The sequence below is a fragment of the Peromyscus eremicus genome, chromosome 3 (genome assembly GCF_949786415.1).
Source record: "Peromyscus eremicus chromosome 3, PerEre_H2_v1, whole genome shotgun sequence".
NCBI classification, from domain to species: domain Eukaryota; kingdom Metazoa; phylum Chordata; class Mammalia; order Rodentia; family Cricetidae; genus Peromyscus; species Peromyscus eremicus.
This window is the reverse complement of record NC_081418.1, coordinates 51012742-51026623: the sequence shown is the minus strand read 5'-3', so window position 1 is coordinate 51026623 and position 13882 is coordinate 51012742. Positions and strand designations below refer to the sequence as shown.

Sequence of the window (13882 nt, the reverse complement as noted above, 5' to 3'; positions counted from 1 at the left end):
ATAGGTTATACTGTCTGTCCACTGTATTATAATGCTTTGGATCTCACAACTAACTCAACCCCTGACTGGTAGGACACAGAGACCCCCTTGAGCTCTGGAATAAGCTGTAAAGAGAGTTCTCAGGCTGTACCGTGAGAACGAGTTCTCTCATGCAGAACCTAATTACAAGTGTACAATTATCAAAACATTTATGGAGGATGCTAACCTCACACCCACTGCTAGGTTTCTGTTAAGCCAATACCCTTTAGCTGAATTGTTTCTATCCACTCTGGTGTGTTTTTAAAAAGGAAGGAAACAGAGGGGGCAGGAGGAGAGCACTACAGTTGTTATTCCACTCACTCAACACACAGCAGGGGCACACCTGGTCCTTGCCCTCAGGAATTACGTATTCTGTTCACAGTTCTTGACATTCCAAAATGTTCTCTGAAGAAGTTATATTTTAACAAGACGGATGAATGTCAGTTCAGTCAGATATATACATTATATAAATAAATTCTTATTTTGCAGCATTGTCCTACTTCAATTCATAGTAGACCTAAGAAGGAATACTTCATATGATTTGCATTCTCTTAGATAAGCTAAATTTTATAAGACGTACTCACAGACAGCACAGATAGTTGGCCGGAGGATGACTGATAATCTTCCATGAAAACAGCCCGAAAGATCAGCATTATATTCTAATGCTAGAACAAAGACAGCCACATTGCCAAAACGCATTGAACTGAATTCTGTTGATTTAAATCTGTGAATTTGCTTACTTGGAAGTAGCTACTCTATACTTTGACACTGCATGTAGAGTATTTGTTTCCAGGGAAAATGAGTAACAATGAACCCTTAAATAGCTCTTCAACGTTTAAGTCTCTCATATGTATGTAAACCATATATGTATTGGAGTCGGGGGGTTCTTGAGTATTAGATCCAGGGACTTCCACAGGCTGACCATGCATCCTACCCCGAACCCCAGCCTTTCATACACATGACTCCATTTGATAGAGACACTGTACTGCTGTCAGCATTGGGACCCTGTGAGTTTTCGCCATGCTCAGTAGAATGTTCTGAAGAAAGTGCAGTATGATAAGCCACATCCTTCTTAGAGTCTGGATGGTGATTGTTCTCAAAAGTCCATGCGTTGCGGGCTCAGTCCTCAGGATGGCTCCACTGGGAAGTGGTAGAACTTTGAAGAGGCGGGTGACTAGGAGTACCCCAAGACCCTGGAGTCATGACCTCGGAAGGCACGGCAGGCCCTGCTTCTTTTCTCCTTTCTCTTTGGCTCCCTGGACATAAGGTAAGTAGTTTAGCTCTCCACATGGTCCCATCTTGATGCTCTGTCTTGCCGTCGGGTCAAAGCAACAGAGCCAACGTAGCCCACTGTAAGCCCAGCACTGGGGAGATGGAGGCATCAGAAGCTCAAGGTTACCCAGGCCTACATGAGACTTTGCCCCAAAACCAAGCAAACAAGGTCTCTTATAGCATCGGCTAGCTTTGAATTCAATATGCAGCCAAGGTTGGCCTTGATGCTGCTGGAGTTACATGTGTGTACCACCTGGAGTTGCATTAAATATTTCCCGGAGGACCTATGAAAGAAGGGAGGGACATCAGAAGGCAAGAATCATGTAAAGCAAACCTCTGAATGGCTGGAGTGGCAGCCTGTAGAAAACACTTCTCGCACAGCACAGGAAACTCAGAGGAATCCCAAGGGGAAGCCTCTGGAGACCACACCAAGGAGAAGTTCATGAAAGAAATGTCAGTTTTAAACACTTGACAGACCCAGACTTAGAAAGCCCACTTCCAAGACTACTAGTAAATTAAGAAAGTTTATCATGTCATGTGACATTGAGGGTGATGCCACCAGGAAAAAGGTGTGCCAGGGTACGCGCACACATCAAAATAGCCTCCCATGGGGCTGGAGAAAGGGCTCAGTGGTCAAGAGCACCTGTGCTCTTGCAGAGGACCTGGTTCGATTCCCAGCATCCATATGATGGTTCACAACTATCCAGAAGCCCAGTCACAGGGGATCCAACAGGCGGGTATCTGGTGCGCATACATGCACACAGGTAAAACATTCAAACTCGTAAAATAAGCCTAAAACTTTTTAAATATCTTCTCATACTTTAAACCAAGTGGAAGAGATAATAAAGACTCTCTATTCATGAAATATAAATACAGAAGACATCCTGCATGACCCAGTCTGTTCACACACCATTGTAAAACATCCTGAACTCACCCATCAAGGGACACCATGCCCGAGGAACCTTGGACTGCCATTGCATGATAGCGCAATGTAATAAAACGAAGTGACGGTATTCTTCATTTCTATCTTTGCCACGTGTTCATCCTTATTTAGGCCTCCAAAGTATTCCGCCGTTGATCCTGACTCTCAGGACCCTTCAGATTTGGTGTCTACAGTGAGTGACTCTCTTCAAGCCCTGCTTCCTTGCTCTGCTTCCCCTCTTCCTTCTCCACCTTCAACATCAAAGAACCAGACACCTCTGTTAGCAAGCTGGAGGAGTGGGGTGAGGAACGGAAGTGAAGAAAGTTGATGTTTTAGTTTGTTTTTTTTCCTACCTGCGATGATCATAGCCATTGCAAAGACAAGTGGGCTATAAAAATAAAGCATTTTTCTGATTCTATCCCTTATGATTTGCTTGTTCAATACCTGGAAAGGGCTCTTCTCTAGTTCCTGTAAGTCAGAAACCTCCATATTTCCTCCACATGTTCAGTGAATATTTTTGAGCACTCTCAATATACTAGGAGCCAAATCTTTTGTGAGAGAACAGGTAACCAGGTAAAAGCCATATATATGCACTCTCTGCAGCAGAGCAAGATGCTAGAGAAGAACCCGATGGGAGAGCATCTACCGAGCCAGGGTGCTTAGGAAGAAGAGGACTGAGCTAATCTGGTTAGGAATAGATAGGTTATGTGTGACTGCCCAAGAATGTCTTAGCCAGAGAGAACTGCAGAAGCATGATGGGGAAAGGGATTAAAAAAATAAATAAATAAACTCAGAGAAGCAAAGAGCAGAAGTCTAGATACCAAGGAGCTGGAGGGAGGAGAAAAAGAGGAGGTGTTGATCAAGGGGTACAAAGGTACACTTTTGCAATGACCAGAACCTCACAGTATAGCAATGTGACTTCTGTACAAAATCCTGCAAACTTGCTATTCTAGATGTCCTCAGCATACACACAGGAGAACAGTAACTGTGTGAGGTAAGAGGAGTGTGGCAATTATTTCACAACGTACATGCAGCATCCAAACAAGCTGTAGCTGCTCAGAACGCTGGGGCAGGAAGGGCATTTGAGCACATGCTGGGTAAAATGGCAAAAACCCATCTCGAATGAAAACAAATTAAAAAAAAAAACAACCCATAAGACCAAACACAAGAAACCAAAAAGTAACAACAACAATAAAAGGCCAAACACAACACAATACAACAAAAAACTCCATTGAGTCGCACACCTGAAATACACACAACTTTTGTCAGCGAGACTTTACTAAAAGGGGGTGTGTGTGGAAGCACGGAGACTAGCCGGAGCTTCGCTGGTCTGATGAACAAATTCAGTGAGGCCCTGTAGTTGAATACGACAGGCAGAAAAGTGCCCAAGAAGAGTTAAGACTGACCACTTCCTGCCCTGTGTCTACTGTTGTTCCACTTCTGGTCGAGACTCAACTACCAAAGAAAGACACTGGGGTTGGATGCTCTGCACGTGAGGCCCAGCATTTTACACCTGTGAATGGCAGCAAGTAGAAATGACTGGTCAAAGGTAGCAGCCCTGACAAGGTTCTATTTCAAGAATAATCAATAAGCCTTAAAAACGTCCTGTGCCTTTAAGAACTGTAAGATACACCGGTCTGGCTATCTTAGGAGGAGAGCCTTAAAGTTCTCTTTGAGCCTTGCATTCCCAGCAGAAGTCACAAGCTCTTAGTTCTTAGGGTCTAAGCTACTATTGCCACGGAGCGACTAAGGTAACGAGAGGTTATACCCAGGGGGTGGAAAACATAATTAACACGAAGCATTTGATTTGTCTTTCTCCTGTGAACACACTTGAGCCCATATAATAACTAAGTATACTGATGGCAGGGTCCATCATTAAGTGTCTCCCAGAACCTGTAAAACCGGCTGCCACAGCACAGGAGAGGGCCTGCCGAAGGGTGATCACAAACCCAGAGGGTATATTCAAAGGGGACAGAACGTTTGTCACTATATCCTCACCAGATGTCTCTCACCAAATGCAATTGTCTAGAAGCAAAACTGAGCTCAAGAAGGAAAACAAAACAAAACTTTGGTCCAGTCTGGCAGGCCAGCCTCTTGAACGTTACCTTCCATGGAGACAACCACTCTTTCTCAACTCTTATTTGGCTGATGGTCTGGAGGTGAGGAATTCTAAGAGCACAGCACTGGTGTCTACTCTCTCTCTCCATAAAGGCCTCATGCTGCTTCTATTCAGCACAGCAAGTAGAAAGGCGGGCGGGTGTGTGCAAAAGAGGAACTACGCTTCAGACCACACAGCTTTCAAGGTAATAGTCCAGTCCTCCTGGAGTGGAGGGTCACGCATCCCTGAGAGACATCAATATTCTCAAAAAAAAAAAAAAAAAAAATGGATTCCTCAAGATGTTGAGCAGGACGATTCTGAGTTCAAGACTAGCCTGGGCATCACAGTGAGAGCCTGTGGGGAAAAGAAGATAATGAAACATTCCTACAACTTGGCAACAACAACGAAACTTTAACCTTATTTAACAATGGGCAAATATCATGAACAGACAGTTCTCCAGTGAAGGGATAAATGTTTCATTAGTTGTAAATGAGCATATAACAAGATGATTATGGAAATGCCACTCAAAACAGTAATCTGCCACCACTCACATTCATCAGGATAACTAACTACTATCAAAAATACAAATGGTGCCGGGCAGTGGTGGTGCAAGCCTTTAATCCCAGCACTCTAGAGGCAGAGCCGTGTGAATCTCTGTGAGTTCAAGGCCAGTCTGGTCTAGAAAGCAAGTTCCAGGACAGGCTCCAAAGTTACACAAAGAAACCCTGTCTCAAAAAAAAAAAAAAAAAAAAAAATACAAATAGTAAGCTAGGCACAGTAGCCCATGCATTTAATTCCGGCATGCAGGAGGCAGAGGCAGACAAATCACTGCAAGTTTGAGGCCAGCCTGTCTAGATAGCAAGTTCCAGGCCCACTGATTTTTAAAAAAAAAAAAAAAAAAAAAAAAGGCAAAGAAATATAAATAATGAGAATAATACAGAGAAATTAGTTCCTTTGTGTTCTGTTGGTGGAACTACAAAATGGCACAGCCCATATGACAAGCAGCAAGTTGCTTGCTCAAAAAGTAACTCAGAACCACCACAGAACACAGCAGTTCCACTTTTGAATCTATCCCCCCAAGAATTAAAAGCAAGGATTTGAACAGGAATTTGCACATCCACAATCATAGCAGCAGTATTCGAAAATGCCACAAAAGGCTGATACAACCCATGTCTATTGATGATGAACAGATAAACAAAATTTGAAAAACAAAGACAATGGGGTATTTTTTTTTTTTAAGATATAGTCTTTGTTTTACTTGTATATTGAAATGAGGTCTTCATACATTGCTCAAGATAGCTTTAAACTCCTTGGTTCAAATCACCCACTACAGTCTCACAAGCAGCTGGGACCACCAAGGTGCAACAACACTCCCAGCAATGAAATATTTTCAACATTAAACGGGAAGGAAATATTGACATGCAACATAAAAAAAAAATGCTTGAAGACATGACAATCAGTGAATCAGCCAGTCACAAACAACAAATGCTATATGGTCCCACTTCTGCAGGGTATTTTAAGTAGCTAAGCTCACAGAGATGAAATACATATGTAGTGTGGTGGTTCTCAGAAGGGGGTTGGGAGACTTTCGTTTCACACAACGGAAAGAGCTCTGCAGTCTGGTTACACAACAAAACTAAACCATGCACTTAGAATGTGAAATGCTATAGCATTTCGCCACAGTTTAAACATACCTAGGAAGAACAAGACAGGCAACCACGAGCTCTGCTTTTAAATTCACTACATTGATGAAAACAGAATCCAAAGCAACAGAAGAAAAAGGAAGTACACAGAAATTTTATCAGTCTAAAAGAAGGCAAGACAAAAGTTCTAAATAGAAAACACAAAGTAACTGAGAGAAATAAGACCAGTCTAAAGATTACTGAAGGCTCGGCACACATCCTAAAGACAGAAATATGGGGCTGGCCAATGGCTCAATGGTAAAGGACTTGCCACACAAATTGAAGAAGTGACCCAGAAACCACATAAAAGGCCAGATGTGCAGATGTGCCCTCTACAATCCCACCACTGGGAGGCCAAAATAAGAGAATCCCTGAGGCTTGCTGGCCAGTCAGCCTAAATTCCACATTCAGTGAAAGACCCTGTCTCAAAAGATAAATAGGGTATGATAGAGGAAGACACAGACTTTAACATGTAGACACAACACACACACACACACACACACACACACACACACACACACACATTCATACACAAAGATGGAAATTTTGACAATGGAGTCGAAGTCCAAATCCAGACTTATACTTTCTACAAGAGATAACACCTAAACGAAATAACAAGAAAGGCTAAAGTCACACATAAAGCTATATATTAAATTCATAATACTGGCATTCATAATGGAATTTTTAAAAAAGCTTTAATGGAGATAAAAAGAGATAATCCATAATAAGAAAATCTCAGTAAGAATACTCACTGAGGCCAAATTCGGGTGCAGGAGAATCTCTGAGTTTGAGGCCAGCTTGGTCTACAGAGTAAGTTCCAAGGCAACCAGAGCTCACAGATAAAGCCTATCTCACTCACAGATAAAGCCTATCTCAAAAAAAAAAAAAATACTCAATGATTACACATTTTGCCTCCTCTAAAAATACTTAGTTTCAATACACAAAAACTGAAATAATTTTTTAGAAGAATGAAAATCTTAATTGTCAACAATATTGATGGGAAAATTTAACTTCCATGAGATGACTAAATTAATCAGGCAAAATTGTTCTAAAATAAAGAACATTGAACAATATCAGAAATGATCCTATGGCGATAATGCCCTCCCCAATACAGAGCAGATAGCAATGACACATTTTTAAAAACTGATCGCAAGCCAGGGAGGGGGTTCAGTGAGCAAAGCACTTGCAGCTCAGGCCCTGATGCCTTGAGTTCAACCCCAGAACCACAGTGGACAGGGAACTGGCTCCTGAAAGCTCAAGCTCTCTCTCTCTGGTGATATTGTGTTCCCCAATATATCATGCACCCTAGTAAATTTATCTGGGTCAGAGAACAGAACAGCCACTAGACAGACATAGAGGCCAGACAATGGTGGCATTCACACCTTTAATCCTAGCATCCAGAGGCAGAGATCCACCTGGGTTTCTGTGAGTTCAAGGCCACACTGGAAACAGCCAGGCATAGTGATTCATGCCTTTAATCCCAAGAAGTGATGGCAGGAAGCAGAAAGGTATATAAGGGGTGAAGACCAGAAACTAGAAGCTTTTGGCTGGTTAAGCTTTTAGGCTTTTGAGCAGCAGTTCAGCTGAGATCTATTTGGATGAGGACTCAGAGGCTTCCAGTCTGAGGAAACAGGATCAGCTGAGGAATTGCGAGGTGAGGAAGCTGTGGCTTGTTCTGCTTCTCTGATCTTCCAGACCAAACCTGGCCTTGGGTTTGGTTTTATTAATAAGACTCTTTAAGATTCATGCTACATCTCTCTCTCTCTCTCTCTCTCTCTCTCTCTCTCTCTCTCTCTCTCTCTCTCTCTCTCTCACACACACACACACACACACACACACACACACACACACCATGGCCTGCAAATCCACCCTTGTACATAAACACACCGTAATACTACATAATTTGTTTTTATTTTCTCTGCACATATGTCTGTGCACCACATGTGTGCCTGACACCTATACAGCCAAAGAGGGCCTTGGATCCCCTACAACAGGAGTTAAGAACAATTGTGAGCTGCCATGGGGTGCTGGGAACAAAACCCAGGTCCTCTGCAAGAGTAACAAGTGCTCTTAACAGCAGAGCCTCCAAATACAAAGTTGTTTTTTTTAACAAGGTTACAGAAAAATATCTAACAACAATAACAAAAAAGGAAATAAACTCTAAGTCTCACATACCACTCACCTCTTTTTTTTTTTTGGTGGTACTGAGAATCAAACCCAGGACATACTCAACAGCAGTACTCACTGGCATTAAACTAATCAACCACAGACAAGTCAGCTTAAACAATTCTTTTCTTCAAATAATGTAAGAGCCTGGAGCGATAGCTCAGCAGTTAAGAGTACTGGCTGCTCTTTGCAGAGGATCTGGTTTGGTTCCCAGCACCCACATGGCAGCTCACAACCATCTGTACTCCAGTTCCAGGGGACCTGACACCCTCTTTGGGCCTCTTCTGACACCTGGCATATATACGGTGCACATACACACATGAAGGCAAACAATCATACAAATAAAATAAAATATAAACTTTCAAAAATTAAAAAAATCACCAAGCAGTGGTGACACACGCCTGTAATCCCAGCACTTGAGAGGCAGAGGCAGGCAGGTCTCCAAGTTTGAGGCCAGCCTGGTCTACAGAGTGAGATCAAGGACACCCAGGGCTACAAGGGAAAATCCTGTCACACACACACACACACACACACACACACACACACACACACATCATGAAAAGGGCAAAAAAATCCTTTCTTTTATGCTCTTTAAATGGTGCTGTAGAGGGGCAGTGGTGGCGCACACCTTTAATCCCAGCACTCGGGAGGCAGAGCCAGGCAGATCTCTCTGAGTTCGAGGCCAGCCTGGTCTACAGAGCAAGACCCAAGACAGGCACCAAAACTACACAGAGAAACCCTGTCTTGGAACTAGGGACTCATCATTCCTCTCCACATTCTATTCTTTCCCTTGTTTTATATATTTTAAATTTTTTTATCGGTGGATTCTGCTGGAGTATCTGCTGCAGATAAGCACTGGAGGGCTCCTGTTGCAAATCACCCTCTGGAGTGATGGAAGGATCTTTCTACTGGCACTTGAAGGAGACCCGATCTGGTATTGGTGTGGGCTCGAGGTTCTGTTTATGTCTTTCCTCAGGACAATGAGGTTCCTCTTTGGATTCCTGAGTGCTGAGTGCGCCCTGTGGTTGCTGCTGAAGCCCAACATGGCAGAGACCTATTGGGCCTTCATAAAAAACTCTCTCCTTCTGATGCCAATGGGGATTGAGAGCCCAATATGGCCAGCTTTGGCAAGCATTAACGTAAGCCTAGGAACTGTAGCCATGCGGTTGGATTCTCCAGAAGGTAATGTATGGTAACTGCTTTTTCAAGTATGTTTGAGAACGTGTCACCCAGACACCTTGGAGATTAAGGATAACCCTGAAGGTCACTGACCTCCATTTGTTAACAGTTGCATGCCAGCTAAGCCTTTTCATTTTCAAAATCCTCTTCAAGCTGGTGTAGTACCTACTTTTCAAGAGTGGCTCTGTGCAACATTTATTGGCCTCCTGAAATTCATTTAGCCCCCTTTGAAGATACCTTAAAATTTATGAGCCTAAATGTGGCCATTATAAGACCATTAGTTATGCTCCTTGTGAGCTGCCTGTTTTTTCTTTATGGTTCTTAGTTGTTCTTTTGCAGAGCTGCCAGCTTAAGTTGTGCTGGGATCAAGAAAAATGGGCCTTGGCGGTTCATGTTCCTGGAGTTGTATCCATGCTAGTGGATGCCCACACACTCCAGAAGAGAATTTGACATTGCTGCTGCTGTTGTTGCTGTTATAGCAGAGGCAGCCACTGCTGCTACTGTTTCTGGGATTACCATTTCATAATTGGTTACTACAGCTAGCACAGTGGAGACCCTGGCAGCAAAAGTAGCTACCACAGTTAATTAATCTTTCATTCTATTGGGTATGATAAATTTAATTCAATAGTTATATACATTTCGATTGGCTTTAAAAATTATAAATTTATAAACTCAAGATCCATTTGCTTTTGGGATACCATCTTACAAGGACTCCAATTTGCAGTAAGGCTCATTAAGGAAGGGAAAGACTCAGTTGGCTTTAGCTTACTGGCTATGGGTGGGTTAGGACTTCTGTTGGTCTTTTCTGTGTCAAACACACAGATTGCAAGCCCAGCGTCACTTTGAGATCTTTGGCACACACAACTGAGCCTGTATGATAATGAGTATTCAAAGACGGGTAATACCTGGGGGCCGCTCACCAACCTAAGACAGAGCGCCTGTGTGGCCTGGGAAGGCGTCTCCATGACTGGTAAGATGGCCTGCTGATGTCCCACGCAATCTAAATCAGAAGCTCATTTATTAGTAAAAGGGGGACCTGTAGGGGTCCTGGCCCCCGTTTTGGGTAACTGTTGCCTTGCTTGCTGACCTTGACCTTGATATCCTCCCTATGCTAATTCCCTCCCGGGTTTCACCCTCCTGAATGCTTAAGAGAAGTTCCTTGTCTGTGTATCCTGCATAATGGGCGTTAACAGCTTAGATGCAAGATTGTAAAACATCGGTAGCGAACTTCTGCCTTCCAGGGTTCTCCCATTGTGCTGTAAGCCTGTATTTAAGACCTCCTCCCTCCTTCAATAAACGGCATTTGGCATTAAATAAAAAAAAGGGGGGGTTGGGGATTTAGCTCAGTGGTAGAGCGCTTGCCTAGCAAGCGCAAGGCCCTGGGTTCTGTCCTCAGCTCTGGAAAAAAAAAAAAAAAGAACCTCCAGCTTCAAAAAAATAAATAAATAAATAATTTTTTTAAAAAAAGAAACCCTTTATTGAAAAAAACTAAATAAATAAATAAATAAAGTATGTTGTAACTTCTATGAGAAAGAGTTTTCGCCATTTTCCATTGAAGTTTCTATTTTGCAAGCGTCTTTTCTGTGCATATTAAACTTCTCTTTTGTGGTGATGGGGACTGAACTAAGGACCTAGTCCATGCTAGGCAAGCACTCTACCTCTGAACTACATCTCCAATCCAATGCACAAAAACTTTTAAATTTTTTCTATCTGTATCTGACTTTATCTTCATAGTATTTAGTGTCAGCACGGGACCTAGCCAGGGATGGCAGTGCATGTCCATAATCCTAGCATTTAAGATGTACTGGCAAGAGAATAAGGAGTTTCTGGGAAGCTACATATTGAGACTCTATCCTAAAAAAGAAAAATTGGAGGAAGAATCCAAAGACACCTCCTGACAAGTCCAGGCCCTGCCAGCACCAAGGGCTCATGTACTCGTCTCTCAGACCATACAGTGGACTCTAGGGTCTCTCTCAGATCAAGGCATTGGTTCCCGAATTTTGAGCTCCCCAACTTTATTATACTTCTCTGTGTTTGTTCGTTGAAGCTTCCTTGTTAGTCATACTTTCCTATTCAATAAGAAAGATGGGGAATCTCTATTCCCCTGAGCCCCAGAAAAACAGCTCCATCAGCCAGAAGCCCTGTGGCTGACTTGGCATCTGAGGAAAACCAAAGGCGGAGATGAGTTTCACTTGGTCTAACAGGCTAGTGTCTTGTGCCTTTCTGGGAAAATGAGCAAGCTTTGCAGCAATCATTTGGAATTGCAGTGGTCACTGTGTGCAAAGAAAGAGGACATCTCAAAACCAATGTGAGGCATTCTTTGATTGGCATACAGTTTTCTCAGAAAAAGGACTGAAAAGTAGCCTGTCTTTTTTTTTTTTTTTTTTTTTTTTCAGAGCTGAGGACCGAACCTAGGGCCTTGCGCTTGCTAGGTAAGCACTCTATCAATGAGCTAAATCCCCAACCCCGTAGCCTGTCTTTTAAAAAGATAAAACAAACATTTCTAGCACATTAATAAACATTTACAGGCCATTTGGGTATCACTCAGTAATAGAGTGCCCACCATCATGCACAACATCCTGGGCTTGATCTCCAACAAAACACACACACACACACACACACACACACACACACACACACACACACACTTAGGCTGAGACTCCGACTCTGGAGAATGGGGAGGGGGGATGGCGGTGGTGGTAATCAACTGGGGTGAGGAAAATGGTTTTCTGTTGTTAAGATTTATTTTTTATGTGTATATGTCTGTGTGAGCATGCCATATATTCAGTTGTCCTTGGAAGCCAGAAGAGGACATCAGATCACCTGGTTTTAAACTGTCTGACATGGGTGCTGGGGAACTGAACTCAGTGCTCTGGAAAAGCACTAAGTGCTCTTAACCACTGAGCCATCTCTCCAGCCCCAGAGTGCATTTTTTATATGTAATTTGTCTTAATAAGGTTGATGCTTTTAAAAAAAAAGAAAGAAAGAAAGAAAGAAAAGAGCCAAGTGCTGTGTATTCATCAGCATTCCAAGCACTTTGGTGGTAGAGATAAGAAGACCAGGAATTTGGGGCTGACTTAGCTACACAGTGAGTTCTAGGCCCATCTGGGCCACGGAAGATCCTGTTTCAAAGCAACAAAAGTAAACAAGACATAAAAACTCGGACTTGGGGGTTTGGGGAGATAGCTCAGTTGGTAAAATGTTTGCCTCATGAGCATGAGGACCTGAGTTCAGATCCTCAGCACCCATGCACAAAGCCCAGTGCAGCAATGTGTATATGCAAAGCACCAGGGAGACTGAGACGACAGGAGAGCCCTGGAGCTTGTGGCCGGCCAGTCTAGAGGTTCAGTGAGAGACCCTGCCTCAAAAAATTAGGTGGAAAATGATCAACAAAGACACTAGCCCAGACCTCTGGCTTACACACACACACACATACACACACACACACACACACACAAATGCTCTCACATGTGTGTGTACGTCGTATCTGCATGAGCATACACAACTCAGACTCCTGAACTTCAGGCACCGCCCCCCTCCAATAGAAATATGAAAACATACAAAGATGAGTTGGAAATAGACTGAATATCTTATCCACTCGGATGAGTCTGGAGAGCATTCAGACAGCTGTGGCCACCGCTGCAGTCCCTCACGCAAAATCTAGTCCTCTGATTCCTTAGGATTACCTGCTAGCTGGGTACTGAGGAAATGGAGGCAGAGGACCAGGCAAAAAGTGCTTTTTGGAGGAAACTTGAAGCCCTTCTCTTTACCTGTAAGACACAGAGGATTTTTGTTCCTGGCTTCTCTGGGACCAGAACGTCATCTCTTTGAAATGCAAACTCCAGGAAGATGATTCATCCTGAGGGCTGGGAAGAGCTTTGCAGACATAAACTAGTAAAGAAAAACAGTTTTAAATCTTCTTCACAAATATTAGTAGAAAAAGCTTTTACTACCTCAGCAAGTAATCTGAACTGACAAAAACAATTTGAAGGCAGCCATTCCTTAATAAAAACATGAGTTGTGTGTCGCTGTGCCTGGACATGGCTAAGATTGTATAATAAAAGCCATAATATCTTTGTCTTCATCTCTCTTATGTATATGTGATATCTTCTACCTTCAGGATCATATTCTTCAAGTTAATCTGTGAACAGTTTTACTTAATTGGGCTTACAAAACAAGCGCTTTCATAAACTGCATATTTGTAAAACTTCCTGAAAAACAGAAAGGTATCCAAATGCTTTGCAAGCTCACATGACTTAGGTAAACTTAGATAAAAATGATCCCTGAAGAGGCAGAGGCAGAGATTAAGCAGATCTCTGAGTCTGAGGCCAGCCTGGTCTACATGGACAGTTCCAGGCCAGGTCAGTGAGGGATAGATAGTGAGGCCCTGCTTTAAAAAATAAATAAATGAATGAATGAATGATGCTTGGTTCCATTGCTGGGTTCCTCTTGCCAGGGTGAGAATGCATATAAGAGGAATTCTAAGACAGAGTTAGAAGATGTACTAGTGTGCTCACGAATAATGCTAGTGTAAAAGTCCACAGC

The 13882-nt window shown here is 42.9% G+C and overlaps 1 long non-coding RNA gene across 1 annotated transcript; it reads right to left on the bottom strand.

Annotated features, from left to right (window-relative positions):
- Positions 1–476: 476 nt before the first annotated feature.
- LOC131905754 (uncharacterized) lies at positions 477–13222 on the bottom strand. Its single transcript, XR_009378038.1, has 3 exons — positions 13108–13222; positions 2225–2463; positions 477–1574 (listed from the first exon to the last, which is right to left on the bottom strand). It is a non-coding gene; the product is annotated as an uncharacterized LOC131905754 (long non-coding RNA).
- Between the last annotated feature and the right edge of the window lie 660 nt (positions 13223–13882).